Source organism: Myotis nattereri (assembly GCF_964212035.1).
Source record: "Myotis nattereri genome assembly, chromosome: 6".
Lineage (NCBI taxonomy): Eukaryota > Metazoa > Chordata > Mammalia > Chiroptera > Vespertilionidae > Myotis > Myotis nattereri.
The window spans coordinates 57,887,570-57,911,639 of record NC_138081.1 but is presented as its reverse complement, the minus strand read 5'-3'; positions in this window follow the sequence as shown (position 1 = coordinate 57,911,639).

Here is a 24,070-nt window from a genome sequence, read left to right as displayed (position 1 = left end):
TGGGCCTGCCCTCTGCCACCCGGGAGCGGGCCTAAGCCAGCAGGTCGTTATCTCCCGAGGGGTCCCAGACTGCGAGAGGGCACAGGCCGGGCTGAGGGACTCCCTCTTCCCCCCCTGAGTGCACAAATTTTTGTGCACTGGGCCTCTAGTCCTACATAATAAAAGCCTAATATGCTAAGTGTCCACTCGACTGGTTGGCCATTCAACAAATCAATGCGTAATATGCTGATGATATGCTAAGGACACTCAACTGCTTGCTATGACGTTCACTGACCACCAGGGGCAGACAGTCGACTGGTAGACTAGGTGCACTGACCACCAGGTGGCAGATGCTCCAACCAGGAGGTTAGCTTGCTGCTGGAGTTCAGCTGATTGAGACTGAGCTTGATGGGCCAGACACTCCCTGGAGCCTTCTCCCGGTCCCTTCCCAGCTGGCCAACCCCCCATGTCTTTCCCTGGCTATGATTGTGCACCAATGGGGTCCCTCAGCCTGGCCTGCACCCTCTCACAATCTGGAACCCCTTGGGGGATGTCAGAGAGCCAGTTTCGGCCCGATCCCACAGGCCAGGCCAAGAGACCCCACTGGTGCATGAATTTGTGCATTCGGCCTCTAGTTTTAAATAAAAATGATAAGAGTGGGCATCTTTGTCTTGTTTTTCATCTTAGAGGAAAAGCTTTGGTTGTTTCACCATTAAGTATGATGTTAGCTGTGTGCCTGTCATATTACAGTCTTTAGTATGTTGAGGTACATGTTGAATTTGGTCAAATGCTTTTACTGCTTCTATTGAAAGATAATATGAGTATTATCCTTCAGTTATAAAAAAAAATATATCATATTGATTGATTACCGGATGTGGAACCAATCTTATATATCTGTAATAAATCCTACCTGTTCATGGTATATGATCCTTTTTATGTGTTTTTGAATTTTGTTTGCTAATATTTTGTTGAAGAATTTTGCATTTAAGTTCATCATGGATGCTAGCCTATAAATGTTATTTTCTTGTAGTGTCCTTGATTGGATTTGATATCAGTATAATGCTGGGTTCATAAAAAAGTTTGAAAATATTCCCTCTTTTTTTTTTTTAACAGTTGGAGAATTGGTATTAGTTCTGCTTTAAATGTTTGGTAGAATTCACTAATGAAGCCATCTGATTTTTGGCTTTGTTTGTTGGGAGATTTTTAATTACTGACTCAATATCCATAGTAGTAACTAGCCTCTTCAGATTTTCTATTTCTATCCATTTTGGAAATCTCTGGTGATTATAATTGTGAAATAATTGTCTTTTCCTTCCCTGCATTTTTTGTAGACAGCATGAAATGGGTTTCCTTAACTCTGGGCTGCAAATCAGAATTTATTTAGCAATAGAAATAACTTTATGAATTACTTTTAGCTCCATACTCTAGCTAACTAAATTTTATCATGTGTGTAGTATTTATGGATATTCATGGGAACTTAGCCACAAAATCATTTTTAAAAATTTATCTTTATTGTTTAAAATACTACAGACGTACCCTTACCCCCCCCACCCCCCTTGATCCCTTCTATCCTATCAACTTTCCAAACTATAAATTTTATTTCTGGAAAGACAATAAATAAATTTGTAAATGGAGTTTTGTTTAACACATGATTTCAATAGATTGATTTATTTTATATAGCTCTAACTATATATAATCTATACTTTGATGTAAAATGTATACGTAATGTTAATAGTTTTAGTTTTATTTAATTGTAAATACTTTTCATATAAGAATAAATGGTGTAAACACTTCATATTTTGCTTATAAATTATAGCTCAGCCAATATGTATTTACATTTTTTACATAACTATTGTAATAAGCTTTATTTAATAAATCACAATAATATATCAAGAACTACAGCTAGTAAAATATACATAAGCTATTTTTTTCCATTAAAATTTATATTAGAACAAAAATCACTTTTTGATGTTTAAAAATAACTTGGGATTAAAATAATGTGTATGCTGGAATTTCAATTCTTAAATAATTAATTTTAATAATGATTGGAAATTTTAATCAATATATTTCTGTGTGTCACATGACTATAATTCACTTTATACAAATCAGTGATCCCAAACAGCAGCTATGTCTAATTTTATTTACTTAGCTATGTATAATTTTCATATTGTACAATGTACTATATTTATATATATATATATATATTATTAAATGCAATATAAACAAAAATTCTATATCATAGGATTTATTTCTAAAAAGCATAAAACCAAATTTGAGTTTAAATTTTTAGCTTAAAATTGTTTTCCAAAAATTCACTGCTACTATGTGAAAGACCTACGCACTAACCCAGTGGTTCTCAACCTTTTGGCTCTTTAAATACAGTTCCTCATGTTGTGGTGACCCCCAACCATAAAATGATTTTCGTTGCTACTTCATAACTGTAATGTTGCTACTGTTATGAATCGTAATGTAAATATCTGATATGGCTGAAACCGGTTTGGCTCAGTGGATAGAGCGTCGGCCTGTGGACTGAGGGGTCCCAGGTTCGATTCCGATCAAGGGTATGTACCTTGGTTGCAGGCACATCCCTGGTAGGAGATGTGCAGGAGGCAGCTGATCAATGTTTCTCTCTCATCGATGTTTCTAACTATCTCTCTCCCTTCCTCTCTGTAAAAAAATCAATAAAATATATTTTAAAAAAAATATCTGATATGTAGGATGGTCTTAGGCGACCCCTGTGAAAGGGTCGTTCGATCACCAAAGGGGTCGCGACCCACAGGTTGAGACCGATAGTTTCTAACACTAACCTAGTCATTTGTCCTCCATTTGCTAAGTATAAAGATTTGTCACTTTATTCAATAATTTTTATATAGTATTACTCCTAAAAATGTGTTACACATGTAAACCAATAATATTTAAAACCAGCCAAAAATTTTAGTAACCTCTAGAGTTTTTGTTTTTTAACTTTGACAAAATTGCAACCTTAAATATTGACTTAATCAATAATAATAATGTTTTCCTACAATCGATTTATTATTATTGTTATTATTAATAGTAGTACTTGGTAACACTATCATAAGAATTCTTTGTCTACCTAACTTCAGTTCCATTTAGCAAAGTGTATATAGCACATACTATTTTCAAACCTGTCAGTATATATTACCGTGTACTTTTGATTTTATGGTGAATAGAGAAGGCACAATAGACATAAGTCTTTAAGAAAACAGCTACTGTCTTTCAGAGATCTGAAGAGTAAGTATTGAGAAGACTGTATCAAACACTCATGTTCAATTTGTTAATTAATATTATTTTGCTCCTTAATAATGTATGCTTTAACTGTTGTCCAAAATGACAAATAGGAAGGAAATGCAGTTTATGTTTTCAAAATGCCATCTTAATTTTCTTTTATAGAAATGGATGACGCTAGTGATGGTTTAAAAAAAAAAAAGAGTTTCTGTTTCCAAGGTAACCAATCTAAATTAATAGCAGCTCTACAGAACTTCATGTTCGGGATATAATGTAAAAGGTTCAATCTTTGGTTCAGAAATGAAAGACAAAATTGCTATATTTTATAATTGTTTTGAAAACATTTATATTTCAAAACTTTAGGCTGAACTTTTAATTTGAATTATGCACTAATATTTATTCCTGCAAAAAAGAACATTTTCTGATGAAATTTCAACTGAAGCCAGAAATACCACTAGTTTTTCTCAATTCCATTCTATACACAATAGAATATAAAATTTGATTTGCATGTAATAATTCTTCAATAAATTATTGTGGAGAACTAACACTAACTTATTGTCCCTAAAGAACGTGTGACCTTCTCTTATTCTCATATGGTTTTTTTAATTTATCATCGGTGTATGTATATATGTATATGTGTGTATGTATGTATCATCTATCTATCACCTACCTATCATCTATTTATCACACATTTTCCTCCTATATTTTAATGACAGAATCATAGAGGTAGCAAATGAATTGCTCTGAGGTTTGATAACATGCATTCTCATTCCAGAGTCTAAACTCTTAGCCTTTCTGCTGTAATACCTTACAGAAGAGAGTGCAGCAGAGTGATTGTAAGAATTTACAGAGAAGGCAGGAATGATTCAATACACTTGTTATTTATTAAAGGAGTGTTGCAGAGGAAGGCTTTAAAATTTCTGGGAAACCTGATATTAAGACAAAAGCAACAGAAAGATCAATATATAACAAACAGTAGACAATTAAGACTGTAGAAATGAAATGTTAATAGTTTCCAAGAGCAATAATGGCCAAAACTAAGCTTACATTGCTTATGTTTGTATAATTTACCTTTAATTCGTTGAGGAGTATGTGTGTTTGTGTATGCACGCATGTATGTGCATGCTAGCATGCTTGTACAATGAGAAAGGAGAGAGATATGGTTAATTTTTACATATAAAAGATCATTCATAAGACCGAGGTATTTTCATAAAAACCTTGTAATTTCAAATATCTCAGCCAGTAATAGCTAAAAAGAAATCGGTGAGCCCTAGCCAGTCTAGCACAATGGAGAGAATGTCAGACTGTGGACTGAAGAGCCCTGGGTTTGATTTTGGTCAAGGACACATACCTCAGTTGCAGGCTCCATCCCCAGCCCTGGTTGGTGTGCCGATGGGGGGCAAACGATCTATGTGTGTCTCTCACATCGATGTTTCTGTCCCTCTTTCCCACTCTCTCTAAAAATCTATGAAAAAATATTCTTGGGTAAGGATTTAAAAAAAAGAAGAATTGATGAAAATGAAATTTATTCATTTGAGTGAAACACATTGAAAATATGTTCATTGAACTATTCTGTAGTTTTCTGTCATATATAGGAAAGTAGAGGCCTGGTACATGAATTCGTGCATGGGTGGGGTCTGTCTGCCCACCCCAATGGGGGCGGATCAGGGCCGGGCAGGTGCGGAGTAGGGGATGAGGAAGGTTGGCTGGTTGACCTGGCTCCTATCGGGGTGGGGAGAGTGATGGGGCGGGGCAGGCCAGGGGGAGGGGCCACAGGCAGTTGGGGGGGGGGGCTGATCGGGCCCTGATTGGGCTGGTTGGCCACTGCGGTGCACATCATAGCAACCAGTTGTTCTGGTCTTTCCAGTCATTCTGGTTGTTCGTCGTCGTTCCAGTCACTTGGCATAGATAGATAGATAGATAGATACCCATTCCACAACCTATTTGTAGGCAGTGGGAGGGGGAAAGGATAAAGAGCTAAATAGTTAATGCTTTGGTTAGGTATAACTAGCTAAACATAGTCCTATAATTTTAAAATCAACGTTATTGACTTGTGGACCACTTAGGTTCAGTTAATAAGCCATGTCAATAGAAATGTTGCTAAGAGAAACTAGATCCAGTACCTAGATCCTAAAGCCTAAGGAGCACAGAAATATTCCTTCCTATCCATCAACTCATGGAGTCATCCTTTGGGAATCATGGAAACGAATGTTTCTGTATATCCATAATACGAAGAATTAAGTTTCACCCTAAAATAACATTAACTTATGAGAAAATCTAAAATCCAAAGCTTTCCTAGAGTATTGACAGCAGGACTCATTATGAAAAACTGTCCTAAAATGAGGCCCTTTAATTTCTAAATTCACAAGTCTGAGATACATGTAAAATACAGGTATACCAAATTTGTCTCCATAGTAAATAGCATTAGGCAGAAAAAATAAAATAATTATTTTAATGTCAAGTTCATCCTTTTATATATACAAGATGGATAGTGGTTGGCATAAATTGATTACCTACTGAATTCATGAGATACCTAAATAATATTTAGAGGTCATCAGCTGGTCCAAATCCACATAAGTGTTCTACCTATAAATCAATATACTCTGACCTGTGAGAGATGGAGAGTAGTTTAATACTTGCTTTCTGTCTTGAGGTGAATTAGAAATGTCATATGTACAATGATGCTAAACTATAAATCTTAGACAGAGACCTACAGCTCAATTTATTAAATTCTTCAGTACTCCTAATAAAAAATTCCCTGGCACCTGACTAATGAATTCTAATTTTGTGATAAAATTCCTTACTTTGAATATTTTCTACTGTCAGAGGTTTCTCACCTGAGTGAAATTCTACCTGTTTGTCTTTGCCATTTTTCAAGTTTTCCCTGGAAATCTTCTTCTAAATACCTTCCATCCTTTCAGCTGCATTTTAAATTTCTGCCTGTACTTTATTTGCTACATATAGCAAAACTAAGCTAACTTGCTTTACATTTTCATTAGTATGTGGGTTTTTACCCACACATATAAGACTCTGCTCACCACTAAAAGGTATGCAAAGGGAATAGCAAACAATTTGAAGAAACAAGGTAGTTATAAATAACTTATAATAAATACAATGTAGTAATTTGCATAAAACCTATTATAGCAATGTGTGTTATACATATTTAGTGGAGAGAGATAGAACTTTGTATAAGGACACAGGAAATGAAGCTTAAGGCGATAAGTATTAAAGGCGGAGTCCAAATTTGATAATAAAAAAATGATAGAATCAAACTATATGCATGTGAGAGACAATTTGGTGTGGGGTGGAGCAGGACAAGGAACAGTTCAAGCTTAAAACTTAAGAAATGGAAGAGATATCATTTTGGACATATATGTTATTCTTCAAGTCACAAAGAGAACATTCAGGTTTTTGGTTATCTTTAAATTGGCTAACTACATGTCCAAAACACAAAGGATTAGCTTGTCAATAATTGTGAGAATTCTTATTCTCTTTTCATCCCATTTCATATATGTTTCCTTTTCTGACACAGAGAGCCACAAATGGAATTTTTTTCTTTTACTATATATGTTACAATGTTCAAGTAGTTAGGATGAGTCAAATAGATATGATATACAATGTATTTTAATTATTAGTTAATCAAATTTGACCCTATGGAAGAATATATTCAACAATGAAAGTGTGTAAAGACCCTAAACATTCTATTGTATAATTTGACTTCTAAAAATTTACTTTTAATATTTCTGAAATATCATTATGCAAAGTAATTAAGATGCAGACTTCATTTTAATACCTTATCAAATATTTATGCAATGCTGTCATGAATACGCTGTATCTAATTTAAAGCTATTAAATTTATTATTCATTATGTATTAATTATTAAAAGACTTGATATTAAAAGGAAAAAATATTTTTGAAAAAATAAAAAGACGTGAAAATTACCAAAATTCAATTCAACATGAACATAGCCTCTGATGAATATAGCTTTTGATGTAGAGGTGAGGGAGTTGATCCCTGATTACTAAGCAAAATATAATTAAAATTTTTGAGGGTTAATAATAGTACCAACTGTATTTGAAAATATATTTTCAATGACATAAAAATTAATTATACAAAATATGGGTTGATTTGGGGATTTTTAAATTACTTCATTCTTCTGTAATAATACTATGTTCATAAGCTAAAAAATAGCAATATGCGTTGACAAGGATGTGGAGCTGCAAATCTCATGAATTGCTGGTGGAAGTGTAAAATACTACCACTTTGAAGAATGGTTTAGCTGTTTCTTATAGTATTAATTGTACACACGGCATTTTAAACGGGGAAATAACAATATATGTCCATCAGCTCATGGAGTCATCCCTTTGGAATCATGGAAACAAATGTCCCCACAAAGTCTTGTACAGTAAAGTTCTAACATCCTAATTTTAAAAGCACCAAACTGGAAACAACCCTAATGTACATGGAATATACAGATGAAGTACCATAGAATTGTATACTTGAAACCTATATAAGCTTATTAAATGATGTAACCCCAATAAATTTAATTAAAAACAGGTAATGAAAAAAATTTTGATATATTCATACAATGGACTACAACTCATCAATAAAAATTAACTATTAATCCAAGCAAAAATATGAATAAATTTAAAACAAAACAAAATATGATATTGAGAAAAATGAGTTATCAGTGGATAAAATTAGTGGCAGGAGCCTCAGATTGATGGCAAAAGGCATGAGGGGACATTCAGGTGATAGAAATATTCTATCTCTTGTTTTGGTTGGTAGTTACATGGAAGTATGTAGTTGCTAAGTCTTAAGAAAGAGGCCACATAAGTTCTGTGCATTTTATGTTATATAAATTATACAACTAAAACTTATAATGAAAACTTCTTAACATGACTTTAAATCGTTTCACACTAAAAAAAGTATGTTCATTTTATATAGTAAAGTATTTTTCACATTAAACATTCTTCTAAAATTTTGCATGTAGGGTGATTTCTTAACTTAAAAAATGCAAAAATATTAAATTGGTTAATATTGTTTTCAATTAAGGTATTTTCTTTAAACAAGACCAGTAAGTTAAGTGTAAAATTAACAGGAAAATATTGAAATACAGAGCTCCACACTGACAGTGTGTTATAGGAGCAACAAGTCATGGGTGACCTTCTGATGCCCTTCTGAACTGCTGTGCCAGCAAAATGAAGTACTGCTCAGAGAATAACATGCACACTTCATGAAATGACCCCCAGAATCAAGATTGTGCAGAATTTGTGACTGTTTATAAAAATATTAATAAATACCTAACTCAATTCTGTAACCCATTGAATAGTACTGTTAAACATTCTATAGTTGGTGTATATTTGCTCCTACTCTTTATTACCGACATTAAAGTCATTTCTTATCAGTGACAAATGTGTGTGTGTGTGTGTTTCTGGATGTAAAACATTTAAAAGGGAGGGAGGCTGAATAGCACATACGTGTATACCATACTTCAGAATTTTAGTCAAGAATAATGTCTTAGTTTAGAAAATTTTTGTTAAATTTTAACCTGTTATTACATTGATTGGTGGCCTATATTAATTTAATTTATTTTACTTTACTTCTCTTATATATATAGAAACTCTGATGCCAGTAATTCTTTTGGTTCCTTTTGGAATGTTTTAATGTTTGGGTTTCAGAAGAATATTGTACATTCCCACTAAGAGCTAATTAGGACAAAATTAACACTTTTTCATTCAATAGTAGAATATTTCACAAAATTTACTTCAAGAAATGGTGTATGCCAATATATTCTATTTCTTTATATATTAAATCATTAATTAGATAAAAGAAATCCTCCACCTCATAATAAAAATGAAAGAAAATTTGATTATTTTCTATGTAACTGAAACTTCTATATTGGACTAATTTTTTCTTGATTCTTATGCCACAAATAGTAAATACAAGAACTAATGAATACATTTACAAATATATGTGTCAGGAAATTTAATATATGTCTTTCATCTATTAGTCCAATAACAACTCTAATATATTAGGTATTCTCTAAAGGGTGAATAAATTCAATATGATTAAATTCTAATGGGCAATACTTAAAAAATTATTTTACGCCAGTGATGGCGAACCTTTTGAGCTCGGCGTGGCAGCATTTTGAAAAACCCTAACTTAACTCTGGTGCCGTGTCACATATAGAAATTTTTTGATATTTGCAACCATAGTAAAACAAAGACTTATATTTTGATATTTATTTTATATATTGAAATGCCATTTAACAAAGAAAAATCAACCAAAAAAAAAGGAGTTCACGTGTCACCTCTGACACGCGTGTCATAGGTTCGCCATCACTGTTTTAGGCAAACTATGACACTCCACAGAAAATGTCCAAATACATTCAATGCGGATATAATATAAAAAGAATCCAATTTATGTAACGGTTTCCTGGCCTAAACTGCTTTTCACCTATCTTCTTTGCTGTTCTCCCTATTGTTACTGCCAACACAAAAATAAACAGGAGTCTTAGTACTTGATGGTTGTCCTGTCTGTTTTTTATTCTCAGCATATTATACTAATTCTTTCTTTTTAACTTTTATTATTTTCTGAAACAAACTCTGATAGCAGACACAGCATTTTGGATTCAGGTGAGGAAAAGATTAACTGAAATACACAGAAAGCTTTCATGTGGATAATCTGAGAGGGGGGGAGCACGGGAGGAGGAAACATAGATAAGGCATCTAAATGTGACTATGACAGTCAAATTTAAAATTAACTGATTGCTACCACATATTTAAACCAAAGCAAGGGTTTTAATTTGTTCCACTCATTTATTGTAAGTAGCTTTGAGGAAGTTTGTTTATCAAGCCAGTGTCTAAAAATTTTGTTTCATTCAAATATACTGGGAAAATAAAGAAGAACTAGATTTTTAAAAAATTACATGAGACTATTAGAAAGCCATATTTGAGCATAAACTGAGTATGAATTGAATAAAAGGGCTTTATTTTCAATATAGGAAGGGTTCAAGAGGGAGGTTTCTCTAGGTTTAAGCATGTCAAGCAACAGGAAATTCTAAACTAAATCAATTAAATGAAGATGTTATTTAAATTAATACTTTTAAAGCTTTATGTGTAAACTAGAGGCCTGGTACACAAAATTTGTGCATGGTGGGGAGGGGTTCCTCAGCCCGGCCTGCACCCTCTCATAACCTAGGACCGCTGGCTCCTAACTGCTCACCTGCCTGCCTGCCTGATTGCCCCTAACTGCCTCTGCCTGCTTGCCTGATCACCCCTAACCCTTCTGCCTGCCTAATCACCAATAACCACTAACCACTCACCTGCCTGCCTGATTGCTCCTAACCACTCACCTGCCTGCCTGATGGCCCCCAACTATTCACCTGCCTGTCTGATCATCCCTAACTGCTCACCTGCCTGCCTGATTGCCCCTAACCACCTCTGCCTTGGCCCCCACACCTGGGACCCATGCTTCCCTTCTCCAGCTGGCCACAGGCACCTGGGATCCTGGCTTCCCTCCCACTGGCCGGCCACAGGCACCCGGAACCCGGGCCGGCTTTGCCAGGGTCCCGGCTATGTCAGGAAGGCTATCCGGAATGATGTCAGGTCTATCAGGTCTAATTAGCATATTATCCTTTTATTAGTATAGATAGAAGTTATTTTTATTGTATGAGTATGCCCTACATTCATATTAGGCTACATAAAGTAAAATGAAATTTTCTTGATCCACTTATCTGTTAACACTGTTTCAATATCTTGTCTTGTGTAAATATTGCTGCAATATATAAGGAGAGGCAGATATCTCTTTAACATAGTGATTTTGTTTCCTTTGGTTATATACCCACAAGTGGAATTGCTGAATCATATGGTAGTTCATTTTCAATTTTTTAAAAAATATATATATTTTACTGATTTTTTACAGAGAGGAAGGGAGAGGGATAGAGAGTTAGAAACATCGATGAGAGAGAAACATGGATCAGCTGCCTCCTGCACACTCCCTACTGGGTATGTGCCCACAACCAAGGAACATGGCCTTGACCGGAATCAAACCTGGGACCCTTGAGTCCGCAGGCTGCCATTCTATCCACTGAGCCAAATGGTCAAGGTTCATTTTCAATTTTTTTGGAACCTCCATATTGTTCTCCATAGTAGCTGCACCAATTTACATTGCTATGAACAATGCTCAAGGGTTCCCTTTTCACTGCATCCTCACAAACACCTTTTTTATAATAGTTATCCAATAGGTGTGAAGTAATATCTCATCGTGGTTCTGACTTGCACTTCCCTGATGATAGGTGATGTTGAGCACATTTTCATACCTACTGGCCATCTGTATCTCTTCTTCGGAAAAATGTCTATTCAGGTCCTTTGACCCATTTTTTAAAAATTGGGCTGATTTTTTTTTCCTTTTTCTTTATTGATTAAGGTATTACATATGTGTCCTTATCCCCCCTTGCCCTCATCCCCCTGCTCGTGCCCTCACACCCCTAGTGTCTGTGTCCATTGGTTAGGCTTATATGCATGCATACAAATCCATTGGTTGATCTCCCCATTCCCCCCCCTCCCCTGTCTTCCCTCTGAGGTTTGATGGTCTGATCAATGCTTCTCTGTCTCTGGATCTGTTTTTGTTCATCAGTTTATGTTGTTGATTATATTCCACAAATGAGTGAGATCATGTGATATTTCTCTTTCTCTGACTGGCTTATTTCACTTAGCATAATGCTCTCCAGTTCCATCCATGCTGTTGCAAATGGCAAGAATTCCTTCTTTTTTACTGCAGCATAGTATTCCATTGTGTAGATGTACCACAGTTTTCTAATCTACTCATCTGCTGCTGAGCACTTAGGCTGTTTCCAAATCTTAGCTATTGTAAGTTGTGCTGCTATGAACATAGGGGTGCTTATATCCTTTCTGATTGGTGTTTCTATTTTCTAGGGATATATTCCTAGAAGTGGGATCACTGGGTCAAATAGGAGTTCCATTTTTAGTTTTTTGAGGAAACACCATACTGTTCTCCACAGTGGCTATACCAGTCTGCATTCCCACCAGCAGTGCAAGAGGGTTCCTTTTTCTCCACATCCTCGCCAGCACTTGTTGTTTGTTAATTTGTTGATGATGCCCATTCTGACAGGTGTGAGATGGTACCTTATTATCATTTTGATTTGCATTTGAGCATGTTTTCATATGTCTATTGGACTTCTGTATGTCCTCTTTTGAAAAGTATCTATTTAGGTTCGTTGCCCATTTTTAGATTGGATTGTTTATCTTCCTTTTGTTAAATTGTATGAGTTCCCAGTAAATGTTGGAGATTAAACCCTTATTGGAGATAACATTGTCAAATATGTTCTCCCATGCAGTAGGCTTTCTTATTGTTTTGTTGATGGCTTCTTTTGCTGTGCAGAAGCTTTTTATTTTGAAGTAGTCCCATTTGTTTATTTTCTCTTTAGTTTCCATTGCCCTAGGTCGTAGGGCCTAGCAGCTGTATCGGTGAAGATATTGCTTCAGCATATGTCTGAGATTTTGCTACCTGTGGATTCCTCTAAGATTTTTATGGTTTCCTGTCTTACATTTAAGTTCTTTATCCATTTTGAGTTTATTTTTGTGTATGATGTAAGTTGGTGGTCTAGTTTGTTTGTTTTTTTGCATATATCTGTTCAATTTTCCCAACACCATTTATTGAAGAGAACATTTATTGTCTTGACTCCATTGTATGCTCTTGCCTCCTTTGTCAAATAAATGAATTTGGCAATGTAGCAGGATACAAAATTAACACCCAGAAATCTATGGCATTTTTATACAACAATAGTGAATTTACAGAAGGAGAGATTAAATAAACAATCCCAGTTACCATTGCACCAAAAATAAAAAATAAAAATAAGATACCTAGGAATAAACTTAACTAAGGAGGTAAAATATATATACTCAGAAAACTACAGAACACTGAAAAAAGAGATAGAAAAAGACATAAACAGATGGAAGAATATACCATGTTTATGGATTGCTGGACTCAACATCTTTAAAATGTCCATATTACCCAAAGCAATCTATAGATTCAGTGTAATCCCCAATAAAATACCAACAGCATATTTCACAGACCTAGAACGAACTCTCCAAAAATTCATTTGGAATAAAAAAAGACCCCGAATAGCTGCAGCAATCCTGAGAAAGAATAACAAAGTAGGAGGCATCTCAATACCAGATATTAAGCTGTATTACCTAACCACTGTTCTCAAAACTCCCTAGTACTGGCACAAGAACAGACATATAGACCAATGGAATAGGATAGAGAACCCAGAAATTGACCCAAACCACTATTATCTGCCCCATTTTTAAACAATTTTTTTTAATGTTGAGCTATGTAAGTCTACTTATTTCACATATTAATGCTTATCAGATATATGATTTACAAACACATTCACATATTCTACATAGGTTGTCTGTTTATTTTGTTGATGGATTCCTTGACTGAGCAAAACTGTTTAGTTTGAGATGGTCCCACATGTTTATTTTTGCTATTGTTGTCATTGCTTTTGGTGTCAAATTAAAAAAAAAAATCATTGCCAAGACCAATGTCAAGGAGCTTACCTCCTATTTTCTTCTGGGATTTTTATGGTTACAGGTCTTATGTTCAAATATTTAATCTGTTTGGGCTGATTTTTGTGTATGGTATAAGAGACGGATCCAGTTTCACCCATTGTATTTGGCTGTCCAGTTTCCCCAACTATTTATTGAAGAGACTATCCTTTCCTCATTGTATATTCTTTGCCCTTTGGAAGGTGCAACTCTTTCCAACTGAAAAGTATTGTAACCTGAAAACATAATTTTTAAACAAAATAATATTTAAATTAAATAAAAGAAAGAAGACTAGCAGAATTTTCCTTATAACAACGATACACTAAATGTTGATTCTTCTATTACTGGAGCTTCATTGCCTCCATTCAATGCAAATACTACAATGATAAGAAACTTGCTTCCTCATCCCCATGGACTTTTCACCCACTCACAAGTCATAACACTGCCCACGAATTGTGAGTGTTTATCTTCCTATAATTACCCAATAGTCACTCTCAGGGCTTTTTAAAAACACCAGATAAAGAAAAAATAAAAGATCACAGGTTACAATTCTATAGAGTACCTATAAACTCCTTGTTCAAAATGTCAACTTCAAATCTCATGTTGTTTATTCTTTATTGATTACAATGAAGTATGTCATGTCCTTTGGATCTTCATAACAAGGTCTTTATTTCAGGAACATTTAATCCTCTGACCTTGTTTTACTATTAAAAAAAGCATGTAGGCTTTTTGTCTAGCACTGTAGTGCTGGCTTTTATTTTACTACTTGTATCTGAAGCACTCTCCTAAGACTTCAGGGATATTGGTGTCTTCCTCCCACGATTGCCTAATTTCCTTTTGATGTTTTCTTCAGAATATATGCAAGAGATTTGTATTTCTAATTTAGTAGAATAGGCATATCTTTATCCTTTTTTTCTCTCTCAGAAATTAACCCAGTTTTCCCAGTGAATGAAGAATTAGAAAGGCAATTTAATGTACCTGTAACCACAAACCATAATATAGTAAAAAAGGACTGCTGAGAAATAAAGATCAATATAACATATGAGACAATGTCAGGAGAATTCTAAAGACCATGTAAAGTTGTTCCCAATAAAAATTGCATGAGAGATAGGATAGAAAAGAAGGAGAGAAAACAGAAACTTTGCTGCAGGAAAGTGTAACCAGAGCTAAGAAGGAAATCCTCTTCCATTAATGAATGGGATTTTTTTCAACCAGAATTTCTTCTCATAAATTTTTATTATTTCATCAAATTTTTAAACAATTTTGTAAATTCTGGTTTTGGCTATTTTAATATAGGTTTATTTTTTAAAAATGGATTCAAGTTAGTTCATAGTTATACATTCTTTTTCATGTCTGTTTTTCTAATTAATATCATATTAATATGCAATGTATGATGATATGACTTGTCATTATATTGTAGACTCTGGCTTAATTTGAGAACTCATGTTTACTGGCAGAAATTATTGATGCTACTCCTAGCAAATGACTTGCAGGAATTTTCCTCTTTATTGTTGTAGTTATCAATTCATTCACTTGTGTTATTGCTTCCCAGATTGCATGTAGGCATCCATATGCACATATACACACACTGCAATGTGAGGGCCTTGTGAAAGTATTGGCAGGGACTGGAATGGGACTTTTTTTTCAGGAACTTTAGGTGTTTTAGTGATTCTAGAATAGTTTGGGATTCTAGGATAGTTTGAATATTAAGGGCTCATATTACATTTCTCATAACCTATAGATAATATACACATAAAATCTATACCTGTGCATGATATTGGTCTAAGGGTTTTTATTTTTAGCAGGTTGATCAATGTTGTCAATGTTGATCCATAGCACCAGGCATTATATTATTCTTGACATATATTGTTTTATTGCTCATCTTCATTTCTGGATATATCCATAATAAGGAAGCTCTTGGATTCTAAACAAAATGGCGGATAACAACCTAATTCCTGAGCACTCCTTCTGTTCTGTACAGTCTATTCTGTTTCGTCCAGGGCTCATCCACCCTTCAGCCTTCAAGACAGGCCTGCTCAGTAGGGTCCTTTAGATCTTCCACTTATTCTATACACCTTTTAAGCTTCATAAAATACATACTGTATATTGCTATGTATTAAATTCCCAAATCCACTGTGAATTATAGAAATTTAATTGTTATTTATTATCTATTGTTCAGAGTCTATGGTATTAGCAGGGCTGCATCCTGTATTTATAATAAATGAAATGCTCTACTCTAACCATCTGTGTCCCTACACTCCCATCTTTACTGAAGATCAGTCATCAAGTATTTGTTATAGCATCACTATGGACAATTTCTTCCTCTAGAAGTATCTGCACACAAAGCCTTACTTCTTACTTACCTATATAGTTAAAATTGCCTGTGCAGTACTTTGCATAAAGTTGTTTTAGTGACTTTTGCAGAAAGAGTCAATTTCTCACTGGCATCTCATTCTTCCAATTTTAGACAACCTTTAAAAGTGTTTATAATTATATTTTGCTCTAAGTAGGTAATACTGTATTTTGGTCTAAACTAAAATGGAATTCTCTCAAATACTATACGGATTTCCTATGGTATTTTCATTTATTGTTTATGACAATAACAACATGACTGTACACAAAGACTGTTCTAGTAAAAGAAAATCTTAAAGCAGCATGACAATGTTTATAAGATAAGTTTCTATGAATTTCCTGTAAGCAAAAGAGGTTGTGATGACTATATATTTTTGTTATTTACTATATTACTGTAGTTTCAGGGAATCTGAAACAAACAAATACAGAAACCAGTGATGAGACCAACAGAAAAATAAAACAGAATGCATTTTAGAGCATAACACTGATAAGCCACATTAGTTATATACTTGCTATTTGCCAAGTTCAATATAAATCCTTTATAGGAGTTGGCTCATTTAACTCTCAGAACAACTACATAAAGTTGATACTATTGATATGAACCTTTCACAAATGAAATAATTGAGGCATCGAGAAGGAAGTAACTTGCCCAACACCAAATATTTGGTAAGTGGTAGGAAGAATATCAGAATGCAGAGGATTTAATTCCAGAGCTCACACTTTTTGTTGTTAATTCTCATAGGAGGATATTTTTTTCCATTGATTTTTAGAAAGATAGTGGTAGGGAGGGAGAAAGAGAGAGAGAGAGAGAGAGAGAGAGAGAGAGAGAGAGAGAGAGAGAGAGAGAGAGAACGCTATGTGAGACACATGGATTGGTTGTCTCCTGCACATGCCCCGATCTGGGTGGGGGTATTGAACCTGCAACCCAGCAGAACTTACATGTTTAATCACTACCTAATAGGTTTGTCCACCTTAAAGTTTGTTCACCTTCAGGATGTTTGGAATTTGGAGGCAAACTCAACTCATGGTTCTTTTACCGTGAGTGTTAAATAATCTTCGTTTCATAGGTGTAGATGGTATGCTTGTGGCACAACAAAGATGTAGGTCAGCACTAACATTCCGTCGTCCCTGCTTATTTCTTGTTTTTTCAATGTTTCAACATTAGATGTCTCACAAATTATAGATACTTCTATTCCATCATGTGTTTTCCAATTATCCTGTAGCTAGTCAGTGAAATAAAACTAATTTGAGAATACTCCACCTAATTAGCAGTTTTTGCCCTGATGCCATACACAGTATGTGATGTTCCCATTGATTCTAAACCATAAATATTGAAAACTGCGATTATCTCCCAAGAAGTAATATATATTTAATATATATGTAAATGAACCTTGTATAAACCATGTTTTGTTGAGCTTGTTTCTCTCCCTGACGTGCAAGGGCTGGCTCTGATTATGAGCATCCCTAGGATGTCTGAGTTGCCTCACTCCCACCCCCAGTAATTTTCCTGCTTACTAAAAAATCTCCCCTAAGAATTTTCAAGAATTCTTACAAGTATGCACAGGCATATAATCTGTGAAAAGGATGCCTCAGCTAGATGCTTGTGTCTATCTTACTGTTAGGAAAGGAAGAAAAGGAAACCCCAGGACAGTATTTTTCAGTTGAAGAATTTCTCCATATGTAGCACCTAAGCCACACTGTTCCACATTATTATTTGTGCAAGAAGAAGAGAGAGGGGATCATCTATATCTCTGTTTCTAAATTAAATTTGCAATATTAGTTAATATTCTTTAAGAAAGCACCTTCCTTTGATTCAGTTGGAGAATTCTGATTCAATAGGACAAGAAAAGACCCTGGACTGCATGCTCTCACGGCATCGTTCCCTTGCTGCTCTGCATCTAAGTCACCGAGTACATCATCCTCTTTTGTAGTTGGAGGGCAATTTGAGTTATAATCTCAAGGTTAAAAAAGTCAACCAAATATTTTTTGTTAAATATAGTCAAATGATTATAATTTTATACTGTAAAATCGGTTACTTCCCTCTTTCTTTTCTCTATTTCTTCATGCCAGAAAATGCCTTTGGTTAGGCATCTTATTCAAATGCAGCTTCAGTTGAGAGTTTACTGTTTTCAGAATTGCTACATCTTAAATACCCTAAGTTTCTAGAACACTGGCCTTGAAATATAAGTGCAGATACTATACTAGAGGCCCGGTGCACGAGATTCATGCACTCGGGAGGAGGGTCCCTCAGCCCGGCCTTCACCCTCTTACAGTCCTGGAGCCCTTGGGGGATGTCCCAATTGACGACTTAGGCCCACTCCCTGGGGGAAGCAGGCCTAAGCCGCCAGTCGGACATCCTTAGCACTACCACAGAGGCGGGATAGGCTCCCACCACCGCTGCTAAGTTTTTCAGCCATGAGCCCAGCTCAGGGCTTCTAGCTGAGCAGCACTCCCCCTGTGGGAGTGCACTGACCACCAGGTGAAGATCCTGCGTTGAGTGTCTGCCCCCTGGTGCAGTGTGTGTCTTAGCCATCAGTCGTTCTGCTGTTTGGTCAATTTGCATATTAGCCTTTTATTATATAGGATAAATCTATGTTTCAGTGTTGGATAATGGAAATAATTAAATTTGCCAAAAATACTAGTACATTTGGTGAATCAATGTACTGGTGGACAGAGAAATACTCTACAAAATGACATGGTTATCATTTTAGTTCTACTGCTCAGAGCTGTCCATTTGTGTCAGGGCAACTTCTGGCTAGTGTTGGAAAGATGACCTTTGACTTCTACTGAACTACATTTTTCACTCTTTTTACAGGAAAAAAAGGATAAATTATGTGCCTTTTTTTTCCCAGCTCAGAAGTAGAGGGTCAAGCATATAGGAAGTATCTTCCTTAAAAAGACTAAACAACTAACTGACTAAACCAATGCAGTGCTGATTTTTTTAGTCACTATAAGTAGGTTATTTGTTGTGAAAAGGAAAGTGTACTCTGAAAAAAGTAAAGTTTCAGGATAAAACTTGGAGGCATGGAACGGTTGTTTTTTAAAGACAAATAACATCTCATATACATAAAATACTCATTTATTTCCTAGAACAGAGTAGACAATTTGCAACCATCTCATGTCTACTTTTAGATTCTTATTTGAGTACTTTGTTTGGGCCAACTAGATTTATTATTGAGTGGTGCTTCTGGATCAAATGTTACTAGTTGCTCAAAATGATAAAAAGCATTATCATATAGCTAAATGCTTATCAGAATATTATATTTACAATTAAAATTGATCTACTCTGAAAAGCCTAATATAATAAGTAGACAGTAATAGTTATGCAGCAATAAAAAGAATGGAACTTTTCATTTGCAACAATAATGCCTACTATGCTAAGTGATATAAGAAAGACAGAGAAACACAACTACTGTAATATTTCACTAATGTGTGGAAGAGGAGGATGAGAAGGAAGAGAAAGGGTAAAACATCAGATGTGACTAAACTGACTCTTGACTGAAAAAGCCACTGTTGGCAGAAATTTTGTAAGTTATACCAACAAATAAATGTAACATTAAAATCTAACATTTATAACAAGAAGACTGCTAAGGAAAGAATAGAGTGGTTCATTTTAATTAGTGTACAAATGCCAGTGGAAGGACTAAAGCCACTTAATGTGTATTTGAATCATCTGAACCCTCAATTCAATTTAGCTGATTCAGTAAAAACAGAAAGTTGTTACTTGACATTTTGTAGATTAAATAATTCTTTGAAGTTTAGCTTTCAGTAAACTATTTTTCTGTTATATCCACTGTCCAGCAATTATAGGGAAGAATGTCTTCCTAGGTTGGGCTTCTGTAATAAGAAACTTTTAAAGAAAGTTTTGATGGAAGAAAAGTAAATTTAGTAGATAGTCAAAGATGGAAAGCATTCAAGCATTTTCCTGCAATTTAAAGCCAGCAGAACAGAAGCGCTAACTCTTCACTGTGAATATTCATCACCCCTTTCCAGACCCTCCCCACAACCTCCATAGCTTCTGAACTTAATAGCCTACCTATGAAAACTGGACTCTAGTCCTTATGGATGAGGGACCTGCCACTCTAGCAAATTTCTGAAAGTGCATAAAAGGAAGAGGCAAAATGATGAATATTAGGCTGACAGGATAAGGTTCAAGTTGGTTAAGAAAAGTGAAACCAAAGATATAATATTGTGTAGTTTTTAAAACTTTATTGATTTTTAGAGAGAGGGGAAAGGGGGAGAGAGAGAGAAAGAGAGATTTATTTTTTCACTTATTTATGCATTTATTGGTTGCTTCTTGTATGTGCCCTGACCATGGATCAAACCCACAACCTTGGCATACCAGGAGTTACCTGGACAAGGCTATTATTCTGTGGCTTTTGAAAATATGATTACCAAAAAAATGAAGAATACATAAATAGGAAAATCAACAAATATCAAATATTCATCTTTTCTTTAAGTTTTCATTCCTTTAAAAATATACTTCCATATATATTAGCCTATAAATATATAAGGATACCATGTACTTGAATGTGTATTTTTGTACATGTGTGCAAACATATATATGCCATTATTACAAACAATTTTACTAGTTAAGTGTCATAGCTGACCTACAGCTGCTCTTCATTTCCTTCAGTTAAGACACACACACAAAAGGTATTATCAAGACAGCATGGTGTTAGTAATACAGCATTTTAGCCTGCTTGTGCTGTCATAACAAAATATCATGGACTGGATGGCTTAAGTAACAGAAACTTATTTTTCAAAGTTTTGGAGTCTGAGAAGTCCAAAATCAAGATTCCTGATAATTTGGTTTCTGGTGAGGACCCTCTTCCTGGCTTGTAAATTGCTGCCTCCATACTGTGTCCTCACATGTCCTCATATGATGGAGAGAGAGAACAAGATCTCTTGTGTCTCTTCTTGCAAGGGCAATAATCCCATCATGGGATAATCCCCTATGACCTCATCTAATGGTTTTATTTCAGAAACTTTCTAGTTGAGTATAATTGCCCTTGTGATCTAATAATTCTGAGAATATGGTGTTATAATTCAGCATATTGTTGCCTTTGTCCCACTTTATAAACAACTGAATAAGTTCAATAAATAGGTCTTGTTTGCTTTCCCTAGAAGTAAAGCAATTAAGATATGTCCTCTTTCCCATGAGTATGAACGTGTTGCGTTATAAAGCTAGTCAGCTTTCAGGGGCAGAAAGAAATAGCGGCACAGGTTTCACCTGCCATAAAATGAGATGCTCTATTGGGACAAAATAAAATTGGGAACCTGTGCACTCTAATATAATGGAAATGTAACAGTGCTAGATTAAGTAATTATTTCCTTCCCCTCAGTACGTAAAGAAAAAGAGTACACTTAAAAATTCAAAGCACTGATGGTGGGAAGACATATTTAAAACACATTTGTAATTTATTTATTAGTTTTATAAACACTTTTAGCTTACTTAATAAAATATTTCAAAGTCATCACAAAATATTTTTTTATTTTTTCAAAATACAAACAAAACACATGATTACAGGGTTTAAAAATGCTACAGAGACAGTAGATAACACATAGAATTTTGTAGAAAATAGATTTCCTGATTGTGAGCCTTAGGCCAAGAAATATTTTCAGAACACAAAAATGAGTCACAGAAAAATATAGTACATGAAAGGTTAGACCCAGGGGAACAGGTAGAAGAAATGCAACACAAGTGTAATGGAGATTCAAAAAATGAGTGCTGAGCAGAGGAATAAGAAGCAACAACATGAAAATAACAATAAAAACTAAAACCAACAGAACCCCCTGCCCCCATCCAAACCAATATTGGGCCCAAATATATTTTCCTGTCCTGTGTTAAACAACTCTGTGACCAGGCATGTTTAAGAAAGCATGTCTTTGTATTGAATAATCTGATTTAAAGCAAAAATAACTACTTGCTCCAGGAAATAGTTGGACCTGGCAAATATAACTGTAAACCAACTAAAACAGCACATTTCTCAAGCCTAACAGTTTAGTATTCAAGTCTCCCTTCAAAACCCTTATCTTACTGTGTCCACCAGTACAATAATATTATATCATAAACTCTGCCTATTCCCAATTAGTTTCTTACCTTTCAAAATCTATCTTAGAATAGTAGATCACCCAGGATATGCTTACACTTTGATATGAAGAGCAAGAGTTAAAATTTATTTATTTGATATTTTCAATTTTAATAGTCAAGTCCTAGAAGTGATACTTTATTTATAACATCCATTTAATAAAATTTTATCCACTCTGCATATAATGCTGCAAAGTATTAGAAAACATGAGGATAGTTACCAGTACCAAGGAACTTCGGACTTTTCAAAGAAATACATGGCATTTCAATATACATGCATATATATAAAAGGATAGTCTCAAATATCTGGAGGCTTTCCCTCCCTCTCTTCAGTAAACTCTAACTGCTGCTAAGTCAGCTGCTTACTAATGGAAGGTAGACATTTACAACCAAGAATGAGGCTGAATATTTTAGGCAACACAGGTACTAAGTTATTTTTAGAGAGTACTTAAACTTTATGGATTTATGGGATTCCTTATGTATATATGAAAACGCAAGCCTTTTTCCCCTCACCCAAGAATCTCTCCTTTGTTCCTATCAAACAAAAATCCGTACATATGTATAGAAATAGCCACTCCTCATTAGCTCCCATGATGTTTGTCATTCTACAGTGGGAAACTTGGCACATGGGTGCTATGTGCATGCCCTTGAAATTTGACATGTCTCCTACCTGAGAGCTTGCTTAATTGCTTCGTGACAAGAGCTAGTCAGTCTGCGGACTCTCAGGGCTTATTCTAACAGGCCAAGGAAATCTCTCTATAATAGGACAGGGCAGCTGTCAGCGCTCAGGCAGCTTAACTTTGTAAGCTCACCTGTTCCTTTTAAATATCACAGCCGACTTTGAAAGAGACACACATTTTGGATATCAGTACAGCAACATTTTCTCTACAACTTCCTATCTTTTTTTTTCTAATTTATTAAGTGGCATCTCAAGAAAAAGACAGTTAACCTTCTAATACCACCATTAATTGGTGAACGATCATAAGTTCATCAAACATTGTATAGACATAAGCAATGTGCTAGATATATATTGTACCTCTGTACAAAAGAAATATAAAATGTTTTTTTTATTCAAAGGAATTATGAATTATTTAAAGGATTCAAGGTAGGAGAAAACGTTATTAAGTGAGAACTGGTCATTGCCAACAAGGGTGTACAAAGAAGATCTAGAGGGGATGAGAGCAAAGAAAGTCCTACAGGAGAAAGAAGGGCCGGGTTTCAGCCAGGTGAAGAGACAGTTTCAGCTGATGGACGGATGAAAGGAAAGGTGTGCAGAAAGGAGTAAATGCTCTGTGTCATAAGAAATTAGGTAGCTACTTACGTTTTAAAATATAGATTAAATAATATCTTGTCCAAACCAAGATTCCTTTGGAGAGTGCTAAGCAGTAAAAATAACATATTATTTTAAGTTGCTTTTTATTGTCCAAGAATTGATTTTATTATCAAGATGAACACATTACAATGCTTATGGTATATTTAAAATTATTTTTAAAAATAAAATTCCTTAAAAGAACAACAATAAAAAAGTGTATGTTTAGTTAAGTAAAACATATGAATAGGTGGTACTTTAAGTTTAAAAATATTGAATATCAATATCTATGGGGCAATCAAATACAGTAGAGAAAACGATATATTTTTTTAAAATACAGTAGAGAAAACGATATATTTTTTTATTTGGGTTATTTACATATTAAAAATTAGCATAAACAGAATAATTTCTATTGGTTTATGTTTACCTACTTAATTGGCTTCTTAGGTTCAAGTGTCTCTAGTGCCTTATTGCAGATATTGATAACCAGAACGGTGAGCCGGGGTGTTTTCCCGG